Source organism: Piliocolobus tephrosceles, chromosome 9 (assembly GCF_002776525.5).
Source record: "Piliocolobus tephrosceles isolate RC106 chromosome 9, ASM277652v3, whole genome shotgun sequence".
Taxonomy (NCBI): Eukaryota; Metazoa; Chordata; class Mammalia; order Primates; family Cercopithecidae; genus Piliocolobus; species Piliocolobus tephrosceles.
This window is the reverse complement of record NC_045442.1, coordinates 17,047,518-17,058,551: the sequence shown is the minus strand read 5'-3', so window position 1 is coordinate 17,058,551 and position 11,034 is coordinate 17,047,518.

The following is an 11,034-nucleotide window of genomic DNA, read 5'->3' as shown; positions in this document are numbered from 1 at the left end:
TTTGAGGGTGAGCTGTTAGTTTGACATTCTCTACTTTCTGGGTTCACATTTCAAAAATGATTTGGGGGACTGGAGTCAAGTTTGCCACAGGTGACACCTGGAACTTCTCACCCACTTACCTCTGCCACCGTCTCTCTCTTTCCAGGCACTTTAGGTGGCCTTTCTAATGGATTTTATTTCCTTAGACAATGGACTTCTGTCCTATTTGTAAAGGTCATTGTTGCTGTCACTTGCTGCCCACCCAGCCTTTAACATCATAGGGGTACAAGGTAGACACCACATAAGAATTCAGAAAACACAAAGAGAAGAAAAGCAAAAAAAGGAGAATGAAATAAAATATCCCGAGATATTGCCGCATTTTGTGGCAGGTGTAATTCCAAACTCTGATGATTTTGGTTAAAATCCACCTGCAGCATGGAAAAAGCAGGGCTTTAAGAAAAAATTAATGCATGCACATGTTACAAAATTCAAATGACACAGAAAAGTATTCTTACAAAAGGTGAATCTCCTTCCCCCTTGCCTTCAAGTCTCTCAGTTCTTCCCAGAGACAACTTGGGTTTTTTCAAGAAATAGTCCACAGATACTTATGGATATATCTATTTTACACACTCAACCCCGCCACACCCTTTTTGTCCAAGCACAGATGACAGAATAGTATACACACTGTTCCACATCTTGCATTTTTCACTAACAATTAGTTGCATATTGGTCTCTAATGGTACAGAAAGAGTTTCTCCATTCTTCATATGGCTTCGTAGATTCCACTGAGAGATGTACATCGTATGTACGGTTGGACTGTTTTCTATTATAAATATTCATGCAATTAATATCCTTTCATGATATCTTCTACATTATATAGCTGATCAATAAATATTTGGAATATGTTTATTTTGACAAATATTGCCAAATTGCTGTCTATAGCGATTGTATCAATTTATTCAACGAACAACATAGTAGGTTGAACCATATGCAATTGCACTTTTAAAGGCCAGAAAAGCCAAATGTTGGCAATTTCATGTGATTCATTCTAATATGAGAGCGTTTCACACTCTTGCCAACATAAGTATTGTCAAATCTTTTGCCAATTTGATAGGGGAAAGTGTTTTTCCTTACACTGTAATTTGCTTTATTTTATTATGAATGAGGTTTCAGTATTGAATGGGCTCTTTGTATTTCTTCCTCTGTGAATTATCCAAATTCTTTGCCAATTTTAGGCATCTTTTTAATACAATTTTTACTTTAAACAGCTCTTTAATATTAGGAAAACTAGAATATTCCATCATATGCAAATATTTTGCTCAATCTATTCTCTGCCCAGGGAGGAAAAAGAATGCCAACAGGAGGGGCTGAGACAGCCACTCACAGGGCCTGTACCTGTCTGCCCTGTGCCCAGCTCATACTTAGAGGGTTCTGCAGGTCCCCATCACCCCAGTGGCTTCCAAGAGGGCTCCAACCACCTGAACTCACACTGGTCAGAGGCAGGTGAGGTGGCCAGGCTTGGGTTTTCATGTCTCCTTCCTGAGCGTGATACTGGTCACCAGCCTGTGTGGTCTGTTTTTTGAGGCTGTGCCCAGATTTGAGGGGCCAAGGACCTCAACCAAGCTACTGGGGCCTGTGCAGAGCACAGCCATGGAAGCCTGACCTCCTGACCATGCACCACCTCCCATTTGCCCCCAGCAGAACTGCCTGGGGACCCCAGACAGTAAATGGGCTGGTGCCAGGTAGAGGGTATTGCTTTCAGGGCCTGGGAGTAGTGCTGTAGGGTGCACCTGTTGTGCCAGGGTGGGGTTATTCACTGTTCAATTCTTAGAATCCTGAAATGGCTTCATCTAGCAGTTTGAGAAAATGGCATCATGACAGCAGTGGCTGTTGCATCAGGAGAATTGCAGGTAATTCTTCCTTCCAGTGAGATCTGGAAAATGGGGGTAAAGGAACTCTCTCTTCCCTTTAAGGGGAGGCCTCTAATACAAACAGAACTGGAGTCCTTGAGTTCCATATCTTGGGATTTTTTTTGTTTCCTTCTTCTTTTTGGCTTTTCTTTTCTTTGTATTTTCTGAATTCTTTTTCTTAAAACCCTTTACAGCATTTATTTGTTTTCTTTTTTATTTTTTTGGAGATGGAGTCTCGCTGTCACCTTGGCTGGAGTGTAGTGGCGCGATCTCGGCTCACTGCATGCAACCTCCTCTGCCTCCTGGGTTCATGTGATTCTCCTGCCTCTCAGCTTCCTGAGTAGGCATCTACCACCATGCCCAGCTAATTTTTTTTATTTTTAGTAGAGACGAATTTCACCATGTTGGCCAGGCTGGTCTTGAACCCCTGACCTCAAGTGATCCACCCACCTCAGCCTCCCAAACTCCTGGGATTACAGGTGTGAGCCACGGCACCTGGCCTCTATACAGCATTTAAAATCTTAGCCTGGTGCAATGAAATAGGTCCTTGTCTGAGACCTACTAGATGTTTTAGATCTCAATAAAACTACAAACTATAGACATTATCAGCCCTGGCCATGTATTAGAATTACTGTGAAGCTTTAAAAGAAACCTGTAATCCCAGCAACTCAGGAGGCTGAGGCGGGAGGATCACCTGAAGCCAGGAATCTGAGACCAGCCTGGGCAACAGAGTGAGGCCCTATCTCTTAAAAAAGAAAGGAAACAAAAACAAAAGACAGTCCCATGTACAGGATATATCCTAGACCAACCACAATTTTGGGGTGGGTTGCCAGTATTTTTAAAGCTCCCTGGATGATTTACAGCCACAGTTCAGAACCACCATGTGTGATCCCCTGTAAGAGTTGGTAATGACACTTTCTATCTTTACTCATATAAATCTCCATAGTGTGATATAGGGCCTAATTGCTCAGCTCTGCAGTAAAGCTGAGCTGGCCTTGCATTCATTGCAGCTTCATTTCCTTTTAACTGGACTCCCTGGACTGACTGCTTAACTTCTTTGACCTCAACACTTACTGGAGAATAATAGTAGCCCTGCCACACAGGGTGGCTAGTAGAATTACATAAGATAAAAGCACTTAGGGCAGTGCTTGGCACATAATAAACAGTCATTAAATGAAGAAGGTTGGGAGGCTGAGACGGCTGGATCACCTGAGGTCAGGAATTCGAGACCTGGGCAAGATGGTGAAACCCCATCTCTACTAAAAATACAAAAAACACACACACACACACACACACACACAAAATTAGTGGGACATGGTGGTGCACACCTATAATCCCAGCTATTCGGGAGACTGAGGCAGGAGAATCTCTTGAACCTCACCTGGGAGGTGGAGGTTGCAGTGAACCGAGGTCATGCCACTGCACTCCAGCCTGGGCAACAGAGCGAGATTCAGTCTCAAAAAAAAAAAAAAAAAGAAAAGGCTGACTTGCATGAGTTATTCTTTAAGAGTAACAGATACCAATGACAAAGAGCTAAGACAGGCCATAGGCTCAGAGAAGCTATTTTAAGTGGATGCAACTAAAGATTAGTATTCAGAATACGTAAAAGAACAACCCAATAGAAAAATGGACAGAGGTCACAAACATGCAATTCACACAAAGGAAAACTGAATAAAAAAACTTGAGATTCAACCTCACTAGTAATCAGGGAAATACAAATGAAACCAATAAAATAACATTCACACTTGTCAGATTATCCAAAATATACCTTCATCAATGAAAAAGAATGAACTAGGATCCATATGTATCAACATGGGTAGATCCCCAAAATGTCCTGTTGAGGACAAAAGCAAGTGTCAGGAAGATATCACTTAGATACAGAAATTACAGCTTACATACATTTCTATTTACAAAATACTGTTACTTACTACATATGAGCTACAAGATATCAAAACATGACCTACAAGGCCATTTAGAATCCTTCGTCATCCTGGGAGTAAGCATAGTACCCAATAGGTAGTTTTTCAACCGTCTCCACCCTTCTCCCTTAAGTAGTCCCCAGTGTCTATTGTTCCCATTTTTGTGTCCATGTGTGTTCAGTATTTAGCTCCCGCTTATAATTTGGTGTTCTGTTTCTGTATTAGTTATCTTAGGATAATGGCCCCCAGGTGCATTGCATCCATGTTGCTACAAAGGATATGATTTCATTCTTTTTTACGGCTGCATAGTATTCTATGGTATATACGTACCATATTTTCTTTCTCCAGTCCACCATTGATGGGCATCCAGGTTGATTCCATGTCTTTGCTATTGTGAATAGTGCTGTGATGAACATATCAGTGCATGTGTCTTTTTAGTAAAATGATTTATTGTTTTGGGGGGGATATATACCAAATAGTAGGATTGCTGGGTCATATGGTAATTAAGTTTTAAGTTCTTAGAGGAACCTACAAAATGCTTTCCACAGTGGCTGAACTAACTCACATTCCTACCAGCAGTGTATAAGTGTTCCTTTTCTCCACAACCTCACCAACATCTGTTGTTTTTTGACTTTTTAGTAATAGCCATTCTGACTGGTGTGAGATGGTATTTGACTGGTTTTTACTTGCATTTCTCTAATGATTAATGATGGTGAGCATTTTCTCATGTATTTGTTGGCCACATAAATATCTTCTTTTGAGAAGTGTCTGTTCATGTCCTTTGCCCATTTTTAAAATGAGGTTATTTGGTTTTTGTTTGTTTAATTGTTTAAGTTACTTATAGATTCTGAATATTAGACCTTTGTCAGATACATAGTTTGTGAATATTTTCTCCCATTCCATAGGTTGTCTGTTTACTCTCATGACAGTTTCTTTTACTGTACAGAAGCTCTTTAAGCTATCCACTTGTCAATTTTTGTTTTTGTTGAAAATGCTTTTAGGGACTTAGTCATAAATTCTTTGCCAAGGCCAACGCCCAGAATGGATTTCATAGGATTTCTTCTAGAGTTTTTTTTTTTTTAATTTTAGATCTTGCATTTAAGTCTTTAATTCATCTTGAGCTAATTTTTGTATATACTGAAAAAAAGGGTGTCCAGTTTCAATCTTCTGCCTATGGCTAGCCAGTTATCCCAGCATCATTTATTGAGTAGGGAGTTCTTTCCCTACTGCTTGTTGTCAATTGTTGAGATCAGGTGGTTGTAGGTGTGTGGCTTTATTTCTGGGTTCTCCATCTTTTCCGTTGGTCTATATGTATGTTTTTGTACCAACATCATGCTGTTTTGGTTACAGTAGCCTTGTAGTATGGTTTGAAGTCAGGTGGTGTAATGCCTCCAGCTTTTTTCTTTTTGCCTAAGATTGCTTTGGCTATTTAGGCCCTTTTTCAGTTCCATATAAATTTTAAAATCACTTTTTTCTAATTCTTTGAAAAATGACACTGATAGTTTGATAGGAATAGCATTGTATTGTAAATTGCTTTGGACAGAATGACCACTTTAACAATATCAATTCATCCTACCAATAAGCATGGAATATTTTTCTGTTTGTGTCATTTCTTATTTCTTTCAGCAATGTTTCGTAATTCTTGTTGTAGAGATATTTCACCTCCTTAGTTAGCTGTATTCCTCATAACTTTATTATTTTTCTGGTTATTATAAATGCTACTGATTTTCAGACATTGATTTTGTATCCTGAAACCTCACTGAAGTTGTTTATCAGTTGTAGGAGCCTTTTGGCAGGGTTTATGGGATTTTCTAGGTATAGAATCATATTGTCTGTGAAAAGAGATTGGCTTCTCTTCTTTTTTGTATGCCCTTTACTTCTTTCTCTTGCCTGATTGCTCTGACTAGGACTTCCAGTAATAATTGAATAGGAGTAGTGAGAGAGGGCATCCTTGGCTTTTTCCAGTTCTCAAAAGAAATGCTTCCAGCTTTTTGCCCAATCAGTATGATGTTGGCTGTGGGTTTGTCATAGGTGGTTCTTGTTATTTTGAGGTATGTTCCCTCGATGCTTAATTTGTTGAGCATTTTTAACATGAAGGGATGTTGAATTGTATCAAAAGACTTTTTATCCGTCTATTGACATGATCATGTGTTTTTTGTTTTTAATTCTGTTTATGTGGATGAATCACATTTATTGGTTTACATGTGTTGAGCTAACCTTGCATGCCAGGAATAAAGCCTACTCGGTCATGGTCAGTTAACTTTTTGATGTGCTGCTGGATTCAGTTTGGTAGTATCTTGTTGAAGATTTTTGTGTGTATGTTTATCAGGGATATTGGCCTGATGTTTTCTTTTTTCACTGTGACTCTGCCAGATTTTTGTATCAGAATGATGCTGGCTTTATAGAATGAGTTAGGGAGGTCTCTCCTTTATTTTTTGGAATAATTTCAGAAGGATTAGCTCTTCTTTGTACATCTGGTAGAATTTGTCTGTGAATTCATATGGTCCTGGGCTTTTAGAGGTTGGTAGACTTTTTTATTAATGATTCAATTGCAGAACTTGTTATTGGTCTATTCAAGATTTCAATTTCTTCCTGTTTCAATCTTGGGAGCCTGTGTGTGTCCAGAAATTTATCCATTCTTCTAGGTTTTCTACTTTGTATGCATAGAGATGTTCATAATAGTCTCTGAGCATTTTTTTTTATTTCTGTAAGGCCATTTGTAATGTTACTTTTGTCCCTTCTGATTGTGTTTATTTGGATCTTTCCCCTTTTTTCTTTATTAATCTAGTTAGCAGTCTATTGATCTTGTTTATTCTTTCAAAGAACAAACTTTTGATTTTGTTGATCTGTTGTGTAGATTTTTCCATCTCAGTTTTGATCAGTTCAGCTCTGATTTTGGTTATTTTCTTCTGGGAGCTTTGGAGTTGGTTTGCTTTTATTCCTCTAGTTATGGCATTAGTTTGTTAATTTGAGTTCTTTCTAACTTCTTGATTTAGTCATTTAGTGCTATAAACTTTCCTCTTAACACTGCTTTAGCTATGTCCCAAAAATTCTGGTGTGCTGTGCCTGTTTTCATTAATTTCAAATGATTTTTTTTCTGCCTTAGTTTAATTTTTTACCCAGAAATCATTCAGGTGCAGTTTAACTTCCATGTAATTCTATGGTTCTAAAGGATCTTCTTGGTATTGATTTATATTTTCATTGCGCTGTGGTCTGAGAGTGTTGTTGTTATGATTTTTTTTAAATTTGTTGAGGCTTGCTTTATGGCTGAGCATGTGCTCAATCTTAGAATATGTGCCTTGTGCTAATGAGAAGAATGTATATCCTGTTGTCAGGTAGGGTGTTCTATAGATGTCTATTAGGTCTATTTGGTCAAGTGTTGAGTTTAAGTCTAGAATATCTTTACTAGATTTCTGCCTTGATGATCTGTCTAACGTTGTCAGTGGGATGTCAAAGTCTCCCACTTGACTTGTGTGGTTCTCTAAATCTCTTTGTAGACGTCTAAGAACTTTTTAAAAAATGAATCTGGGTGCTTCAATGTTGGGTGCATATATATTTAGGATAGTTAAGTCTTCTTATCAAATCGAACCATTTATCATTATGTAATGCCCTTCTTTGTCCTTTTTGATCATTGTTGGTTTAAAACCTGTTTTATCTGATATAAGAATAGCAACTCCCCTGCTCTTTTTTGTTTTCAATTTGCCTGATAGGTCCTTGTCCATCCCTTCACTTTGAGCCTGTGGGTGTCATTGGTATCATTACTTGTAAGATGGGTTTCTTGAAGACAGTTGTTGGGTCTTGCTTCTTTATCCAGTTTGACATTCTATTTCTTTTTTCTTTTTTTTTTTTTTTTTTGAGACAACGTCTCGCTCTGTCACCCAGGCTGGAGTACAGTGGAGTGCAGTGGCTCACTGCAACTTCTGCCTCCTGGGTTCAAGGGATTTTCCTGCCTCAGCTTCCTGAATAGCTGGGACTACAGGAGCCCGCCACCACTCCTGGCCTCTTTTTTGTGTATTTGTAGTAGAGATGGGATTTCACTGTGTTAGCCAGGATGGTCTCGATCTCCTGACCTTGTGATCCGCCTGCCTCGGCCTCCCAAAGTGCTGGGATTACAGGCGTGAGCCACCAACTCTATGCCTTTTAAATGGGGTACCTAACCCATTTACATTTAAAACCAATATTGCTATGTGAGGATTTCATCCTGTCATTTTGTTGTTTGCAGGTTGTTAGGCAGACTTGATTGTATAGTTGCTTTGTAGTGTCAATGGACTTTGTACTGAAATGTGTTTTTGTGATGGCGGGTATTGTTCTTTCATTTCTATGTTTAGTACTCCCTTTAGAACCTCTTATAAGGCAGGTAGTGGTAACAAATTACCTTAGAATTTGCTTCTCTGAGAAGGATTTTATTTCTCCTGTTTTTATGAAGCTTAATTTGGAAGGATATGAAATTCTTGGTTGGAATCTATTTTCTTTAAGAATGCTGAAAATTGGCCCCCAGTCTCTTCTGGAGTGTAAGGTTTCTGCTGAAAGCTCCACTGTTAGCCTGATGGGATTCCCTTTATAAATGACCTGCCCCTTCTCTCTAGCTGCCTTTAGGACTTCTTCTTTTTCTTTTCTTTCTTTCTTTTTTTTTTTTTTTTTTTTTTTAGACAGAGTCTTGCTTTGTCGCCCAGGCTGGAGTGCAGTGGCATGATCTCAGCTCACTGCAAGCTCCGCCTCCCGGGTTCACGCCATTCTCCTGCCTCAGCCTCCCGAGTAGCTGGGACTACAGGCGCCTGCCACCTCGCCCGGCTAGTTTTTGTATTTTTTTTAGTAGAGATGGGGTTTCACCATGTTAGCCAGGATGGTCTCGATCTCCTGACCTCGTGATCCGCCCGTCTCGGCCTCCCAAAGTGCTGGGATTACAGGCTTGAGCCACGGTGCCTGGCCAAGACTTCTTCTTTCATATTGACCTTGGAGAATCTGATTACAATATGTTTTGGGGATGGTCATCTTATATAGTATCTCACAGGGAGTCTCTGAATTTCTTGAATTTGCATGTAAACCTCTCTAGCAAGATTAGGAAATTTTTCATGGACTATATCCTCAAATGTATTTTTTAAGTTGCTTGCTCTCTTTCAGAAATGCCAGTGAGTCCTAGGCTTGGTCTCTTCACGCAATCCCATATTTCTTGGAGATTTTGTTCATTTTTTAAAATTCTTTTTTCCTCATTTTTGTCTGCCTGCATTGCTTTGAAGGAGTGATCTTCAAGTTCTTAGATTCTTTCTTCAGGTTGGTCTATTCTAATTGATGTTAATGCTTCCAATTGTATTATGAAATTCTTGTAGTAAATTTTCTATTTCCAGAAGTTCAGTTTGGTTCTTTCTTAAAATGGCAATGTTATCTTTCAACTCTTGGATCATTTTATTGTTTTCCTTGGATTAGGTTTCAACCTTCTCTTGTGTCTCATTGCGCTTCCTTGCCATCCAGATTCTGAATTCCATGTCTGACATTTCAGCCATTTCAGTCTGGTTAAGAACCATTGCTGGGGAGCTGGTGTGATCATCTGGAGGTAAGAAGACACTCTGGTTTTTAGAGTTGCCAGAGTTCTTGCACTGGTTCTTTCTGTGGGGGCTAATGTTCCTTTATCCTTTGAAGTTGCTGTCTTTTCGACGGGGCTTTTGTTTTCATGTTCTTTATTGCCCTCGCGGGTTTGACTGTGGTACAGGTTGGGTATAGTTGAATGTTTGTTTCTGGATGCTTTCAGAGGGCCAATACTCAGCTTGACACTCCTAGGCTGCATGCTTTAACCCTGGGGGGCTGGGACTGGGCCCATAGCTTTTTCATCTGGCCCCTTGAGGTGAAGCACCAGCTGCTCTAAGGGAACCAAGGTGCTCCCAGACTGCTGGCAACAGTACTCTATTGGATGCTGTGGGCTAAAGCGGTCCAGGAGGGCAGCAGAGGGGCTGTGGGTAAAAGTACTCAGGTGGGGTAGCACAGGGGCTGCAGGTGAAAGCATTATGGTGGTGGTCACTGGCAAAAGTGCTTCAGTGGGGCGGCTGAGGCTGCCCTGTGAGCCAGCACAGATCAGACTCACCCCAGTTTGTTGGAAAAGACATCTTTGCTCTCTCCAGGTCCGGCAGCTAACAAAGGTCAAAGCTACCAAAGGAATATAGAGAGCCTTGGGGGGTAGGTGTCTGTGGCCGTGTTCCATTGCAGCTGACCCTGCACGAAACCACCTGGGTTCCCTGCAGGTTCAAGCTCTGTTTCCGTCCACTCCTTGGGCAGTTCCCCCTGCCAACTCAATTGTCTGTGGGTGTCATGATGTTTTCTGCCACTAGGATCCTGGAGATCCGTGGTGGGAGTAGGCTGCTCTGCATTTCCTTCTCTCACCCCTTCCTTAGGAGCCCTTCAGAGCCAGGAATGAGTCCTGGTGCTCCACAACCCCATGCAGGGTTCCCAGCTTCCTCCCCCTTCAGCCCTAGTGTCTGTATCGTCTCTTTATCCACTCTCAGTGCATTCTCTCTGAAGACCTGTTCAGAGTATGCTGGTCTACCTGATACTCTGATCTCTTCCTGGCTGCACCTAGACAGCCATGTTGTCCCAAGTGCCATATTTGTTTACTTCTTACAAAAGAACTTGAAGAAAATATGATAAAACATTCACCTTTGCTAATTACAGTGGTTATAGTGGTGTTTGGCAATGTTATTTTGTGTTATTTTAATTTTTTACACACATTTTAGAGGAGAGAGAAAAAAAGAGAAAGATTTTGACTGACTGGTTCTAGGGAAGCTGAAAATTCAGAATACATAAAGAAAAGGACCAGCCGAGAGGGTTACCCACGAGCCTAGATGGATGAGGTCTACAGTATTTTGGGATTCAGGACCTGTGGCTGGTGAAAGGTGATTTAGTGGATTTCTATGGCTGAGCGTTTCCAAGATGGCCCCACATCTGTATTTGGATTTACATCCTGATTTAGCTGCCACTGCTCCCCAGATACATAGCAAGAGCCTCCCTCTTCTTTCTCTTGAGGACCTATGTCTGTCACATCAAAACTCTCCATTCTCAGTTTCTGACAGTCTTGCCACTTGTCCCTAGTGTCATACTATCATCCCTATACCAAATGGCACTACTGATAAGGACCAAAGCCAGGCCCTGGGCAGCATCCTGAGGGAGCCAGTCAAGACTACAGTTGTGTAGACGTCTTTATTTCATAGTATTAACCTGCCCAGGAACAAACCACATAA